Source organism: Pteropus alecto, unplaced genomic scaffold, assembly GCF_000325575.1.
Source record: "Pteropus alecto unplaced genomic scaffold, ASM32557v1 scaffold2914, whole genome shotgun sequence".
Lineage (NCBI taxonomy): Eukaryota > Metazoa > Chordata > Mammalia > Chiroptera > Pteropodidae > Pteropus > Pteropus alecto.
Genome location: NW_006435916.1, coordinates 82,002 through 100,243, shown reverse-complemented (window position 1 = coordinate 100,243; position 18,242 = coordinate 82,002). Strand labels below are relative to the sequence as shown.

At 34.8% G+C, this 18,242-nt stretch overlaps 1 pseudogene; it reads right to left on the bottom strand.

Annotated features, from left to right (window-relative positions):
- Positions 1-18,242, bottom strand: part of LOC102878647 — an 86,368-nt pseudogene that overhangs the window by 34,857 nt on the left and 33,269 nt on the right.

Below are 18,242 nucleotides of genomic sequence, written 5' to 3'. Positions count from 1 at the left end.
ATCATGATGCAGAATTTAGAAAAAAAACTAAAATGATCCTTGAAATAAAGCATTATGGAAAGCACTGGTAAAGTTAGTGTCTGTGAGCATTTTTCGTTTTTATTTTTTTTAATAACTGTAGACTTAACTGTTTTAAACCTATAGATCAATTTGAGGAGAACTGACATCTTTACTATGGCCAGCGTTCCAATCCATAAACATGGCATGTCTCCATTTATTTGGATCTTGTTTGATTTATTTCATCAGGGTTTTGTAGTTTCCCACTTAAGACCCTGCACAGATTTTGCTAGTTGTACATAGCATCCCCTTACCCATCTGTAACAATATCACTGTTTCATTCCTGATGTTAGTAAATTTTGTCCTCTCCATTTTATGGTTGTTATAAACTTTATTGATCTTTTCAATGAATTGCTGTCCTCTGTTGTTTTGTGTTTTTAATTTAATTGATCTCTGCTCTTATCTTTATTATTAATTTCTTTCTGCTTGTTTTAGATTTTGTTCTTTTCTGATTTCTTGAAATGGGTGTGTGAATTATAAGAATTTTCCTCTTTTGTAATGTGAATATTTAGTGCTATAAATTTCACTCTCAGTACTATTTTAGCTACCTTAGCTGTGTCTCACAAATGTTGACATCTTGCATTTTCATTCTCCTTCAGTTTGATGTATTTTTTTAACTTCTCTTGAGACTTCCTCTTTGATCCATAAAACATTTAAAAGTGTGTCATTTAATTTGTAAGTATTTGAGGATTTTCCTTTTTCTATTATTGATTTCTAGTTTGATCTCATTATGGTAAAAGAGCATACCTTACCATGATTTTAATTCCTTTAAATTTTTGAGATTAGTTTTATGGGCCAGGATATGATCTGTCTTGGGGAAAAAAATGTGTATTCTGCTGTTGGCTGGAATGTTCTAAAAGTTTCTAGTATATTCTGTTGTTTAATGGTATTGTTCAATGAAATAATAGACCTGAATCGTGCAATTCAGTAGGAGCCCTGGCAATGCTGATTGATTAAGAAGGTTTATCTTGTGTGCTTTATTTTGTTTTACAGTTTGAAGCCTGATACATAGTTTATAACGGCAATGCAATTTACCATGATTGTCATATTAAGGCTCTAGTTTAAAATGTCTAAAACTAATATATACTTTATTTTGCTGTTTCCATATCCTATCCCTACTTCTGCATTTAATACAACTTTGGGGGAGATAAAACAAGAAGCAACAGTCATGGTTGCACAGTGTAATAAAATCATTTTCCCATGAAGTTTTTTAACTGTCCCAGTGGATACTGTCAGAGGAGACTAGGAAAATCATAAAGGAATTCATCTTTGTCTCCATTTTGTGGCTAGTAGTATCTCCCTCCCCAAAATGTGTTTACCCTAGATTTATTTTGTTTGTAGCCAAGAATGATTAATTCAGCATAGCAAAGTAAACTATAGTATACCCAGGTTGCTTATAATGATCAATACATAGGATAAATTAATTAAGTTAATATTAAATGAATGTGAGGATAAGAAATATTGAAGAGAAATGTAATAGCTTTCGAGTCTTCTATATCAAGGGTAGGATGAAAAAAATTTAAACTTGATCAAGTATTACACTTGTAGAAAAATATTAAATAAAATATACCATGTATAACTTTGTTATAAATGTATCTAGTAGCTTTTTTTGGCTTCTGTATTTTTCAATACAGTCAGCAAAAATTGAAGGATTCGAGGAATTGCATTCTATTGTTGTGCCTCTCCCCATATAAACATGAACTTAATTATAAAGCTCCTCATGAAGTACTATAAAATACACTGAAGGTTTTATTTAGGCTAAGGCAGGCTTATAAAACAGATAAATCTATAATAACTGTTTGTACGTTAGTAGTACTGTTTATTAATATACGTAGTTGCAATCAGCCATCACTGTAGAAGCTTTATTGAAAAAATCTGCAGTAATATACAAACTGCAGAATACTATATAAGCCTTCTTAATCAATTAGAGTTTATTTGGTCAATAAAGCATACAGGACCACTACAGCACATTTCATTTTTTCCCTAGGAAATCAATATTCACAATAGAAAATAAAAGTCAAATTGAAGCCTTAAATTTTGTGGTCATGAGGTATATTGGAAATACCTCTGGGCTGGTGCTCAAGGCACCAGGGTTCTAATCCAATTTGGTCACTATCATTGACTTTGAAATGTAACACCTTTTTAAAGACTTAATTTCTCTTCCTAATTTAATTCTTGGCCTTGTTACTGAAGTGTCATTGAATGTGCATTTCTAAGAGAGGACCACAGGATTTAACCTGTAGGAACGGATTCACCATAATTATTGCCTGTAATCTTTCAAAATCCCAAGTCTGACTACCAATTTGTGGGATTTTGTTATTGTTGCTCAACACAACAGTGGAAATGTGTATAAAAGCATGGTCAACATATAAGAATCTTTATTACCTTGCTAGTGTTATAGGGTAAGAGTAAGCAATTTCTGTGAACCCAAAGCCAAATATGTATTTCAATAATATATTTTATAAACATGGAATTGGTTATAAAAATAGGTCACTGCTTCTGTCTATATACTCACTCTGACTACCTAATTCCTTGTACATAACCTTCAGTGATATTGTTATTTTCGACTTATTCTTCTTCGTTGCTTGGATTCCTTACCCCTACCTATACAATAAACTTCTACTCATCTTTAATACACAAATCAAAAATTCTAGGATGATATTAAGATATCTAAATGACTGAAAACTTTACTAGCCTTATTCCAAATTGCCCAGAAGTGTTTGAAACCAAAAATAAGAAAAGAACATATTCTGAAACCAGAAGTATTTTATATGACCTCCTGTAATAACAGAGATAATTAAGACAAACACATGTTAACAGCTAATTTAATATTAACCACCCAAAGTAAATCTGCATAATTGAGACAACAATATTAACCAAGAATACAATTAAGCTTTTTAAATATGAGCATATGTCCCATCTTAATAAATAAGTTCTTATTGGCCTCAGTGACTGGGAAAGAGCCAAATTCAATCAACATATCTTGAGTGTCTTCAAACACTGGGTATAGACAGATTTTTGCTGTTGATTATTGTCAAGGATGAGTCAACAAACAATAACTAAAGCATGGGTTCTATGAGACTCTACTACATCTGAAGTGAAGAGAAACAGTCTAGAAATAGTCATAAATATGAATGCATGAAAAAAGTAATATGTAAGAACAGTTTAGCACTCCACGGGAATTGGTATATACTCAAGTTGTCATTCAAGTGTGGAAACATAAAAAAAGTTATTCTTAGATTCCCGGGATTTCAGTAAATAGAAGCAGGTACTAGTGCTACGGAATTTGATTGAAAATATTTTCAAAGGTCACCAGAAAAGAAAAACAAAATAACAACACAAGAATTGTGTTGAAAAAGTACAGTTGAAAAGTACTGGCAGTTATTAATAAAATCACCTTGAGTCTTTGACAGACTTATATATCCAACTGTCAACTTGATGTATCTACTTGGATGTTTAATTGACATCTCACACACAACACAGTGCAAACTAAATTCTTGAAATTCCCCTCAAAAAACTTCACTTACAGCCTTTGCCATCTCAGTTCTAGTTGCTCAGGCCAAAAACATTAGATTCATCCTTGATGCCTCAATTTACCTCACACCCCTCATGTCATTAGTGAGAAAACCCTTTTGGTTCTATGTAGTGAATGCTGCGATATACCACCTGGATCCTCCTCAGGACAAGAAGATTTACTTCCCTGGCTGCTATGAGTGGTGCTGATAGACAATCCTAACCTACCAGCAGCCCTCTTCAAGATTTGTCTCCATTGATAGAGTTATGTTGCGTAAAGTCACTTTCACTCGTCAATGCAAAGGTATAAAGGCCTGCCTCCCTTGCCCCAACTCTGGACGACATTACAGGGCCATACCTCCCAGTTTCAGAGCTCTCCATTCACTTGTATAAAGTCTTTTTGACACTGTATCCCAGACACTGCTCAAAATGGAATACATTTGAACAAAAACAGAACAAAGTCCTGATACATGCTACAGCATGGATGAAACGTGAAAACATTATACTAAGTGATAGAAGCCAGTCACTAAGGACCATATCCTGTATTTTTCAATTTGTAGAAAATTATTAGGAAAAAAAAAAAACTATAGCTACATAAAGAAGATGTGTAGTTTCCTGAGGCTGGGAGTAGGGGTAGAGATTGACTGAAAATAGGAAAATGAAAACATTTTTGGTGTTATGGAAGTGTTCTAAAACTGCACAGAATTACTAAAAATCATTGAATTGAACACTTAAAATAGGTGGCATCAATGATACATAAATTATACATAAATGATTTTTTTTAATAGAAAAGCAAACCCAAAATACAGAAAATCAAATGAGAGAGGAAAGGGAGGGAGAGGTCAAATGTTAACACTTCATGTGAATTTTTTCTGACTGCTTTTGGCTGTACTAGTCACCCCTCCTCTTTATTCATCCATTTTTTTTTTATTCATCCATTCAAAAAAACATTTATAAAGAACTACTAAATGTCAGTCTTATGCTAGTTATTTGGAATACGAGGAGAAAAAGGATATGATTTATGCTGTAAAGGCATTTATAGACTAGTGTGGAGATATTCAAGAAAATTAGCCTGTATGTGACAATGTATTACATTCTTCGATATTGTTATGAACAGGAGCTAAAGGAGACAATGAAAGGTTTTTTTTTAAAAATGCCTATATTATACTATTTACCTGACTGCATATTTATTAAACATATTATATATTGTAGACTATTAGACACTAATATCATACTACTGTAACTTTACTGTGGCAGTGTATGTGAAGTCTTTTAGAAATAAAATTATATTTCATATTTCCTGAGACAATTCAGATAGGAGAATGACTTGAGATAAAGCTTGAGATTTGAGAAATAGTAAGCGGCATCCACATGGACATATCATCCAAGAAAGAGCTGTGTTATTTTATATAACTATAAGTATATTTATATATTCATACATCATATCCACATATCCACAATACTAGAACATTTCATTTATTCAACTTTCACACTTCTTAGATTTCATCTTTCTGGAACTCAACCAGGTGCCAGGAGGTAATTACACAAATAGTAGATGATCCAGATCACTCCAAACAAGGCTACCACCTCACTGCACTGCTACTGCCTCTTGTTTCACACCAGAGCTTTTAAATTATAGTCTTATTTATTTAATGCAAAAATTTCAACAAGCTGCTAAGGTAGTTTGTTTTCTTCAATTTTTATTTTTAATGCCCAGCACATCAGAAACAGCAGACTGTAAGTAGGCTATAAGTACAGGAACTGCTGAGTCTAGTCCTGTGACAGCAAGAGCAGTGACAGTGGTACAATAGGGTAGAAAGGAAGGAGAATAAAGCATAAAAGGAGAGAAACCATATTCCAGCATAGGATGGAGATGAGGGTTAATAATCAACATTTGTGTACTGGTCTTCAGGTTCCAAATTATTTGCAAATTCTTGCTCATTTAATCCTAATAAATATCCTTTGAGGCACGCATCATTATCTTTATTTCACAATTGATTTGAGCCTCAGATTGCCAGATATTGCACAGCCAAAAAACTAGCAGGAGGCCTAGGTCAAATAAAAGATCAGTATTTTGTCCAATTACTATACTCTGATGATGACCCACAAGTTTTTACGAAAAACTGAAAGTGGAGTCAATATTATATAGTTATAGAGCATAAAATTAATACCACATATTGATTTCTAAAACAATCTGTTCTAATTTATACATAACAAAGTATATTTTAGATATCTTGAAATTTCTTTTATTGACTAGCTCTTCTGCCATTATTGATAGAGACATGGTACCATTCCAGAAATCTGAAGTACTTATTCATAATACTAAATAAAAACTATGCTGCTGCTTTTTTTTATGATTCAGTATTTTTACTTAATCTGGGCCTCTTAAACAGTCATTTCCATTTCAACTCCTTTAGGAGAATATCAATATGATCTATAATTCATTTGCTTCATCTGCCATGTTAAATTTTCTAATACAGAGGTTTTATAATTATTCTACAAAACATGACAATTAGCTCTGTCACAAGAAAAGATAAATATATATGTATTTTGTGTTAACTATGTGATTACAGATCATATACACAAACACACATACATCCATAATAACAAGGATGTGGGATCTATCTGTAAACTGAAAAAAGTTATGACATTTCAAAATAGAACAAAATCAATTATCCAATTTTCTTTCCTTTCTCAGATTCTGAATTCTTCTGCCTCTACCAATGACAGATGTCATTAACTTAATCTATGTTAGTAATGTACCTCTATTTTCTCCAAGTTCCAGAAATGGTAATATACAGTTTTCCTTTTATATTCCTTATTATTCAATCCACCTCTTTTTTCTCAATTGGTAAGTCATCTACATATCTACATGGGAATTATTTTTATAGTTATGCTCTTCTAACAACAAAAAAAGAAAGACCTATATTCATGAAAATCAAGGTCTGATCACAATTTTTATGGGTTTTTTTGAATAACAAGTAATGACAATTAAAATTTTAGCCAGAATACTTTCTTTGGGGTCCTCTTTACAGTAGGTAAAATGACTTAAAGATTATTATGATTGCATTTTATGCAAATTACATTTTTACATCATCTTAATGTGTGTATAATGATAGCTACTAAGTACTCCAGCTGGAAACAGACAATTATACCACCTGCCCCTCAACACTAACTGAAATAAAAGACCTTACTGTTTCGAATCAAATATACATAGAACATTTTCTCTTTCCTCTCTTGATATAACCTGAAAATAACATATATTTCAATAACATATCGTTTTCTCTTTCACTGATATTCTTTTTATCCACCTTTTCCCAATGCATACAGTGTTTTTAAAAGAGTGTTTCCTTCCAGTTGTAATTAGACTGGCAGACTTGCTTTTTTTTTTGTTTTAGATAGTGTTTTAAAAAGTATAAATAGAATTACTCTAGTAGGGCATACCCTCATCAGTTTATCTCAGTCCTCTCCATTCTCTATTGTATTTGTGGTAACTAGACTCGCAGATGTTCCCCAGGGATTCCCTTTTTCCTGGTATTCATGCCCACATTGTATCAGAGTTGCCTTGTGTGACCATTAGGATACAGGAGAATTAATGGTATATCACTTCTGATATTAGATTACAAAACACTGGCATTCTCTCTTGACTCATTTGCTATGGAGGAAGCTCACTGTTTTGTCATGAAGACACTCGTAGAAAAGCCTATGGAAAGACACACATGGCAAGGACTGAAGTCTGTCAGCAACCACGAGTGAGTTCGGAAGTGGATCTTCCAGCTTCAAATGACTGCGGCCCCAACCAACCTCATTAACGCAACCTCACAAGAGAACTTGTGCCAAAACCACCCACCTAAACCACTCCTGAATTCCTGACCCACAGAAACTGTGAAATAATTTATACTATTCTTTGAAGTTCCTACGTTTTGGTATAAATATATTATGCAGCAATAGATAATGAATACATTATTATACCTAAAATATTCACCTGCATAGTATTTAAAGGATTCTGAGAATGTAACCTTGTATTATTTAGGATAATTAATGTTAGCTGCCACAATATTAAAATAGACCAAAGTTTATTTCTTGCTCATGTCCGGGTCCAATTCAGATCCAGTTGTTCTGCTTGGTGACCTTCCCTCAAAAGTGCATTGTGGAGCTGGGATTGTTTTTATAACAAACAAACAAATAAACATGCACTACTAAAATGTATTCACTTTCAGCTGTATGTAAGGGAGAGAGAGTGAACATGGAGAACCCATACCCATCCTTAATTGCCTTTAATCATAAATAACACATCACTTCTCATATCTTTACTGGTGAATACTCAAGTACATGACTCTAGCCAAACTATAAGGAAAGCTGGTAAATGAAATCATCTGGATCCAGGAAGAGGAAATGTTTTACAGGTAACATTGTCTCTGGCACCTGACTCCTGCTTTAGAGCCAAAGTAGTGAGGGAGGAACGTTCAATACATTCAAAGAGAGACTCTGTACTATGAAATACTCCTTGAATTACCATTTTTTTCTATTTTTTAACAGTCGGAATATTTTTATCACCTTGTTCAATTATTTAAAGAAATTGATTTCTAGTCTGTCACTTACATTAGAGTAACTTTTCAACGCTTCAGAAACTACCTTGAATGAATGAACTCCAAGTACAGAAAGAATTATAATGTACCAGTTATCTTTTTCTGCATAAGAAACAACTACAAAACTTCAGTGGCATACAACAGTAAGCATGTATTGCTCAGTCAGCTCAGCATCTCTGCCTATCTTAACTAGCCTCACGCACATGTTCTGAGTGATCTAGTGGTCAGCTGATGCAGGCTAACTTTGGCTGGGGTGACCTTGGTGACTTGGCAGTAGACTAGGTCAGGAATGTTTTCATGGTAATGACAGAGGCACAAGAGAGTGCATAACCTGCTTACATTATATATGCTAATATCACATTGGCCAGAGCGGGAAGGCTACAAACAGCATGGCCAGGTGCATGGATATAGGCAGAGGTGAAGGATCAGGACATCAGTGTAATCTACTATATATATGCATGCTCTGAAATATGAATAAACATCAAAAAATAAATTAACATAAAGAGTACACTTAATCTTCAATAAAGGCAATCAGTAACTGGCCATTCCTAAAGATGGCACTGTTGGAAGGAACTGGATTTCTTCACATCCAGTTTTACGTAGAATGAAACTCAATATCCTAATTTGCCAAAATTGAGGATCAGTATGCTCTCCTTTAACTCTCAATAATAGTTCTGGTCAAAAACAACACAGTGATACTGAATTTGCCTTAATTAGAAAATAATGAAAATTTTATACGGATTTATGATTAAACAAAAATAGCATTTAAAGATATACTAGCCAATCAATTTCCCAGTAATATTAAGAATTTCTCCTTTTCATCTTCTTGGGGTTTTTTTGCAGGACAATTTTTTTAAGGAAATATAATATGTTTTGTCTCTTTTGGATTATAAGACAATCACAGGCAATGACAACACCTAATAAATCAACTAAGATGTTTTAATTAATTAATTAGAGCAATTATTATTAAGAACACTATACTCGCCATTTTGATAGCTGCTAGCTTTTCAACAAGGAAGATTCAGTAATTCAGTTTATAATCTAGTGGAAAATACAAACAATAAATAAACATTTGCCATACAGTGCCATATACTGTAATTATGTACAGATATCTATGGTGCTTAAGAAAACAGGAAAGCAACTAAGCCAAACATGAAGAAAGTTTTCCAGAAGAGATTAAAATCTGAGTTTGAATCTAGTAATGAGTAGTCAGCTCATGGGAAGGATGTCAGTTTCTTCCACGCAGTAAATACTGATAAAAAGAAAGACAGATTTATAAAGACATTGAAAAATGTATAATCAACAGACTAAGTCAGTGGTCCCCAACCCTTTTGGCACCAGGGACCACTGCTCCTATGAGAATCTAATGCCCAATGGTCTGAGGTGAGGCTGAGGCAGTCATGCTGCACTAGGGAGTGGCTGCAAATACAGATGAAGCTTCCCTCGCTCCCTCGCCTGCCACTCACCTCCTGCTGTTTGGCCCGGTTCCTAACAGGCCATAGACTAGTACTGGTCTGCCACGCAGGGGTTGAGGACTAGGTGATTTATTGGAAACTGGACATAAAGTAGAGAAAATAACTAGGAAAAATATGTAATTTTATTGCTAGGGTAACTGAATTTATTATTTGATCAGATATACTTTGTGAGAAGTAATTCTAGTGGTAAAAAGAACCCTATGACCTGGAAGTGATCAGTTTGAGGTTCTTATAAGTCATTCAAGTGGAAATTATCTTTAAGCCTGTTGGCTTCTTGTACCTGAAGACAAATGGAGGTAAACATTTGGAAACATTAGCTCTCACATTAGCTTTATGCAAGACAGCCACTGAAGTCCTGGGAGTAGTGAAATTGCTGAGAGGGAGGGTTGTCCAGCAAGCAAAGAAAGCCTAGGACCAAAACCAAAGACTTCAGCATTCAAGGGATGGGCAGAATAAAATTCATCCACAACAGAAAAAAAATAAAAAAGGAACAAGCAGAATTGAAGAGTGAAAACAAAATAACATGTTGTGATAAAAACTGAAGGAAGAGTTTTCTTAACGGAAAAAAAAAAATATTCAATATTTTTGAATGCTATATTTATCAAATAAAATAAGGTCTGAAAAATCCTTTGGCTTTATCAACAAGATGGCTGTTGATGTCCGTGACAAGAGCTGTGGCAGCAGTGCGAATGAAAACTAAAATGTGGTTGATTGAAAATAGATGGATTTTTTGGAAACAGAGACTGCAAGTGTACCTAACTTGTTTAATAGAGATAGTAAATATGTCATGAGAACAAGGAACTTTTTTTTTTTAATGATATGAGAAACCTGAATGTTTTAAAACCCTACTGGTTTATACAGGAAAAGGTTAAAGACCCAAATGCTGAATAAGGTAAATAAGAAAGCAATCTTTCAGAAATGAGAGCAGATAGGAGGCAGAGCATGGATGAAGAAATTAACCACATTAAAGAGGATCACCAATTCTAAGGCATCAATAGTGTAACAGGAAAGCACTTGTGTGAAAACAAAGGTGATTTTATGATTAATGTGATTAATGAAGATACTTAAAAACATTCCACCAGGAGTTATGTAGAAGAAAAAAGGTATCCACGGGCAGTACTATTAATTAATATTGTTTTGGAGGCAATAACCAAAGCAATTTGATATAGGAATGACTATGGCTTATAGAAAAATATTCAAAATACTTTTGAGTGAAAAAAATAGAGAAGTTTTCCTACAGGACAGCAATGAATTTCTCAACAGCAACAAAGGAAGCTAAAGAAAATGAAAGAAAAAATCTGAGGGACAGTTGTTTCAAAGTATATTCAGCCAAACCATCTATCAAGGATGAAAAGAGAACAAAGATATTTCAGACACAGAATAACTCATATTACTTTTGCTTCAGGCTCTTTTTCAGCAAACTATGTAAGTAAATTAAGTAAGTAAGAAACCAGTAAACAGAAAGCCCAATAAGAAGGAGGAGGAGGAGGAGGAGAGACTAGGAAATTATCTGATACATTTGCCTATAAAGAAAACATTAAAAACTTTTTACTAAGCTTGTGGACAACTTAGGAATGATTAGCAAAAGGTACTTTGAAAAATAAGCAGCTAGAAAATAATATGATAATATTAAAATGGTTCTGAGACTCAATTTCCAATGTGTGGAGGTGGGGGTTCCCACACAGCACCAAGTAATTCTCCAGACATCAGTTGAGTGTCTTACACTACAACTCAATTCTGACACTATCTACCAGGAGGTAACATCAGACTCCGCATGGCTTTCTAAAAGTCACTTGGTTAACATAACAAAAGACACCTTTATCCTCCTTATCACAGGAAATTCCAAGGGTTTTAGGAGCTTTGTACCAGAAATGGGTGGCAGGCTAAATACATATGATAAAATTACAAGATCGCAATTATAATGAGATGATGGAGGCACAAGAGCCTGCCCTGAAATGCAACTAGGATGGAGGACTGAACTTGGTATTAATGGACACCATGAGCGAATCAAATGACGGATTAAAAATGAGGGTTCCTGGTTATCTTGCTCTAAGGGTTAATTTCAGCAGGCCTGGAATTGGCCTGAGACGTTCTGCTGAAGTATGATGTATCTGCATGGTACTGACCCAGGATCAATGAAATATAATGATTAATAGAATTGTTTTGTAACTATGAGTCCAAGGCAAGTAAGTTTCAGCATGTTTTGTGCCAGCTTGCCAGCATTGTTTATAAACTGAGATTGATGGTTTGCACCCGATTGATGGTTTATACCTGATAGCAGCAGCAATACTGATGGTTTGCACAAGGGCTCTGCCACTGGGGTTGGTCATGTAGCAATAATGACCAGAAAGGTGTAAGAAGCACTGGTCAAGGCTCCATCTTGGTACCCATGCAAATGTTGGTGACACCCGATCCAAGTGATACAGAAGGATCATTAAGGGATGATCCTTAATGATCCTTCCAACTTTTCCAGTCCCATGCTATGATGCATATCATGATGCTAAAGCTTTGGCTTATTGTAGCCTCTCCCTGCAATAAATGATAGATTTAGAAACCTTGTCATTTTGGGTCCTGTGAATCCTCTTTAACGATCTAAACTTGTTTGACTACCACCATTAACACAGTTATAGAAAAGTATATAATTATATGTAATTCTGTGCACATCTATTTGAGACCTACGGGGAGGATGGTTATGATGGGATAACTGCAAAACTACTTCTTTTTTCTGACTCAGCAGCAGGAGTATGCTCCTGAATTAGAATAAAATCCCAATTTCCCAGTTTTCAGAGAAGATTTTCTCTCTGAACTCAGGGTGAGAACTGAAAATATCAATTATGTCCATCCATTCAGTATAACTGAAAGTATCCTGACCAAGTGGCTAAATTTGAATGTCATGTCAGTTTTCTGGTTCAACTGACACTGCCTCTGCAGACATTGGTACAGTATACTTTCTTGTCTCTTTCTATACATCTCAACTTATATCTTCCTTGGGTCTTATATATCTTCTTTATCACCCTCAATTTGTCCAAAGCCCTGTTGCAACTGATTGTGCTTTCCAGCATGTGGGTGCTGGCTCAGTGAACCAAGTCTGTTCCTTTCCCAGAGATCCAATTCATCTGCACCTAGGCCAGCTCTCAGAGGTCCCATTCTCAAATTATTAATGGTTGTCCTTTTTCAACAGGTGTATCTCTCTGTTTAGCTGGGTCTGTTCTTTCAGGAGATGGCTATAAAGTGTCCAATTCTTTTTGCTGCTTTCTCACATCCTGAAGTGTATGGGTATACTGACTGATGGGGTTCAAGGCAGGTACCCCAAAATGTGCCACTTTAGCATACTGATTACTTTGAATTAAAGTTACTTGAGAAATGGCAAGTACAGGAAGGACACTTTGACACCCCCCCCCCACCGTCCTCCTGAAATCAGGAACTAAATCTCCTATGTGATAGGCACCCTCCCTGTACCAGGAAGTAGAGAGACATCTTTATCACCAGAGATAGGAAACTCGGAGCCCAGAAGGCTATGCAAACAAACTCTACTTAGTTTCTTTACTAATTAGTACTGAAGACTAACTTTCTTTGTCTTGTCAGTTCTTCACAAACTTATTCTTTGTCTAAAAACAATATATATATATAAATATATATATGTGTATATATATAAAAATATATATAAACAGCCTGCTGTAGTCATTTCTGAGGCCCCCTATCTGAGATCTCCATACATATGAAATTAAATGTTTTTTCCCCTCCTGTCTGTCTTGTGTCCATTTAATTGTTTAGACCAGCCAGAAGAACCTAGAAGGGTAGAGGAAAAAAATTTTCTCCCTAACATGGTCTTGGATATTTATTTTCTATAGAAAAAAATCCTCATCTCCTAACCTGGTACAATTAACTTTTTATATTCCTAGTGTGTAGACTCTTCAAGTTAGGCATTCCTTGTCTGAAGACTTGCATAGCACCATTTACAGTGTGCACATCAGACAGCTTTTCTAGTGATGGTGCATTAGAAAGCAAAAGGAGACTATTAAATCAAAGGACTCAATAAGATTAAGTTTTATATAAAAGTTCTTATTTCAGCAGTTATCGAATTATTTTTTTTTAATGTGAAAGCATTTTATTTTATTTATCTCTATTTGAAAGTTCTTATTTTGCAGAACAGAAAGCCATTTCCTTATACATTCATTCCATTTCTCAATGGCTTCCACAGATTTTATCAAATTCATGTTTCAGAGTAACTCCAGGTGTATTAGTAGAGTAGCACACTGTAACTTACTTAAGCAGATGGGGCAAAGGTCTAAAGGCCCATGATCTGGTTTTTCCAGGTGACTAGAGCCTTGCATTAGTATTGCCAGTCAGTGGTAGTGTCAGAGTCCAAACTGGTGTCCAATTTCATAGATTAAACACTTATGGGATCAAAGTAGCAAAATACTTGTGATTTCAGGAAAATAATAGTTATTAACAACTGAATAGGCACTTGAAGATATTTTCTCAAGTTTTTTCGCGTTGTACTCATAATATAAAAATAAAAACCAGTGCCATATCTGGCAAAGCTGACTATTTCTTTGCCATCTACCAAAGAGCCTTGTTCAAAGACAAAATTCCAGGACTCTCTTGGATAAAGACCAATCATTGCTATACTCATGATACAGAAGACATTTGCATGTTTCTTTGTTTTTATGAACTTAGGGATTCCCCCCGTATGAATTTGTAGGTTTTATGTGTGGTCATTGAATCTAAATGAATATTAAGTTGCAGAAACAGGAAACTGTTCTGGAAGTTTTACTGTCAAGCCATAGAAAAATGCTTCACAGTAGCTCTTGAGCTCTTTAATATATCTTTCTCCAATAATTCTGGTGTTCTGAAGAGTCCCAGTGGACTCTATATAAACATTACATTGTTCACAGAGATTATTGATAAACTATTTGAAGTTTTTGGGAGGAGTGCTCAGAATGGGAGGTGATCCGATCTGATTGTGAATGCAAGGTAACGGGTCCAAAGAGATTGCTCTCTAACTGAAAATCTTTATTTATCAGTGATTCCCCGCCATCGAAATTCTTATACTACAACTTAAATACTGAAATTTTTGAGATGAGGGCTGTTTGTAGTGTCTAATCTTCCATTCAGTGTTCCTATGAAAAGTTTTGTTTTTGTTCCAAATTTTTATTGTGATAAAAATACACATAACATAAAATTTACCATCTTAACCAATTTAAGTGTGTAGTTCAGTGATATTAAGTATATTCATATTGTTGTACAACCATCAGCACCATCCACCTCCAGAACTCTTTTCATCTTATAGAACCTGAAACTACGTACCCATTAAAGAGAGTTTTCAACCTTCAGATTTGAGAGACTGAATATATGAATGGACAATGGCCAGATCATACATATAAATAGAGCTCTGACCCCCAACCTGCAGCAACCAGTCCAGGAAATCAACTCATTATCTATAGTAACCAGCCCAGGAAGCCAGTCTCTTACTTATTAATCACACTTACAGGAATTCAGACCACTATCTCTATATAATCATGGAGTGCATGCCTGAAGCCTTCCCTTTTTCCCCACTATAAAGCTTTCCTACTCCTCTTCCTGCTTTTGAGTCTTTGCCAAAACTCAAGTGACAGTGACTGACTCCCTTGCTATAGTAGTCTCTGAATAAATAGCCTTTGAGTATTCTCATTTGGTTGGTATTCATTCATTTCCAGTTTAAATAGGTTAAACAGCTGCTCTACCACAAGGTTTATAAGGACCAGCATATTGAACCTGTTCATAGAAGGGTACCTTCACTGCCGCTAGGCTCAAGGCGGCCCATCCACCACCAGATTACTTTTTTTTAAATCAAGATGTTATCTTCAAACATCCATTAGATTTCCTCCAGGGCCTACATATGGAAGTGAGCCAGAAAAAACAGAAAGAGGGAAATAGAAATAAAGGAAGAAAAGTTATGTGAGAGACAGAGGAAAGAAGAGAGGGAGGGAGTGAGAGAGGAAGGAATCTGTTGGATCTTGGATAGTGTTTTTTTAGTAAAATTAGACAACCAGTTTGCCTTCTGAATTAGAACACTGCCTAGATGTCAAAATTTTTAGTAACAGAACATTAACTTTTAGATATAAATTCTAAACTCTGCCTTGAAAAATGAAAAGTTAATATGATGCACATTTAGTTTTTTTTCTAGGCTGGCAAGTAAACTTCAATTATATTTTTAGTACATTAGAATTGGTAAGAGTTTTTCTTATGTCACAGCTTAGAAACTGATTGTTCCTGTTTGAAAAAAAAAATTTAAAGCCTCAAAACCAATCTACCAACTACATGGAAAAATCTCCTTATATAATTTTCAATAAGAAAACCCTGCTTGGGGTGAAATTTCAATTAAGAGATTAAAATAAAACAAAATTATCCCAAACTCATTAATACAGTGATGAAAATTGGATTGCAGAAAGTTCCTTTCTCATTATTAGAATATGATGATAAAATGGATTTAGGAATCAATGCACCCTTTGATAATGTTGCTTCATAATTTAAAAATTGTATATAATCTGTTCAATTTTTTTTCCTTTTAAACACTTCCCTATGAGAAAATGGGAGAAATGATGAGGTAATTGACCATGTACAACTCTTACTTCCCATCCAAATTAATGACAATAATGGAAAATCAAGACCAAAACATCATTTATAATTAAAACCATGTTGGGAGCAAATATGCCAAATACAATCAATGCATTTTAGTCCCAGCTGAAAGAGGATATTGGGAGCGGACACATAAGGGTGTTGAGAAAATCCAGCAGAATTTATTTTGAGAGACCCTGCCAGGCATCTTCAATATTGGAGTGTCTGAAGCTGTTTGACTTATAATAGGGCTTCTTTCCCAAGCACACATCAATAGTGAAAGCAGCATAGCAGGTAAAACCACATGGCTGGTCAGTACTGCTTTGCGAAGACTGAAAACAAAACTAGTTTATTCCAATAAACCAGAGATGAATTTTCTTTGAAAAATATATGTCCACTAACAAAATGAGATTCTATTACCTACATTCATCTACTCTTTGGTTAAAGAGAGACTCTTTAAGTAGGATGTCAACATCAGAAAATATAAATCAAATTGCTAGATCTTGGCTACCTAATATTCTTAAACTATAGCTAAAATTAAAAGAACGACAAAACCAAATATCGATAGGGTTGTCAGAAATCATAACTCTCTTACTTTATTGGTGGGGATGTGAAATGGTACAATCATTTCAGAAAAAGTTCTGGCAGTTTGTTATAAAACTAACTATACATGCATCATCTGACACAACACTTCTCTCAGTTACTTAGCAAGAGAAATGAAAGCATGTTCACAATAAGATATGAAAATTATTCACAGTAATTTTATGCATAATTGAAATCGAGGGTCCTGATTTAATGAACGATTGATAGAAGACGTGGCCCCAGCACTCAATTCTGTTTCTTCACAGCATGCCCCGTGAGCCTCAGCAATTTTGCTTACATTTATTAACCCTCAAGGCAGCAAGAAACAATGGCCAGGCCCTGACTAGTTATCAAAAGGTGCAGGTTTCCTTAAGCTGAAGACAACATCATGCCTTAAGTTCTGTTTCAGCTCCTGAGCTCTAAAGTGGAAAGATCCCCTGGCCATAGCTTCGTGAAACCAGATTATGGGATGCTGAAGCTGACCTCAAGACCTGAAATCATGATTTACTTCCCTTTCCTCACTCTTGACCAATCAGCTTCACCCACAAATCCAAACCCCTTACTCATGATGACTTATGATTTTTGCTCTAGAAAGCCTCTTATTTGTAAGCCATCAGGGAGCCAGGTAATTTGGAGCACAAGCTCACCCCCACTCTCCATATTGGAGCTAATCCTAATAAACGAATTCCTTTTCCTCTACGAACTCCTGTTCATACATTTCTTTTGGTCTGTGTACTTGGGCAGACAAACTCTTGTACAGCTGAATAATACAGCCGAAACTGTAAACATCCTAGGTGTCCATAAACTGGAGAATGGACAAACTGTGGAGATTAAGCCATATTCCCCTTCTTGGTACAGAGAGGGAGACACCCTTACAAATGGAGATTTCCCTTATAAATGTAAATGTCTCTTACAAAAGGGTGACATCTACACCTCTACTTGGTTTTAGAACTTCTCCCTTGTCTGTTGCTCTTTAAAAATAACCAGTTCAAAATGACCCTTATGCCAAAGAGGCATATTTTAGGGTGGCAAATTCTGCTCCCCTTTGAAAGCAACTGGTAATTTATGAAAATAAATTTAATAAGAAAGGTAATAGCATTGTAAACTTAAAACTAAATTAAAAGCATAAATCAGTAATAGCAAATCTTTTATTAAAAACTGAAAACTCAGTGATATTTAAGGTATACTAGGGAAAACTACATGTAATTTAGTACCAAAGGACAACAATGAGTCTACTCATAGAGAGAGGATGATACAAAAATTAGTATTCTTAAAGAAGAGACTAGGACAAATGAAAATTTTTCTTTTAATTACAAAGATATAATGGAAAAACTTTCTTATAATGAAGAAAAATATAAATATGCACAAATGAAAGTCTCAATACTTAGATTATTTAATAAACATTAAACTACACCCCAAACCTATA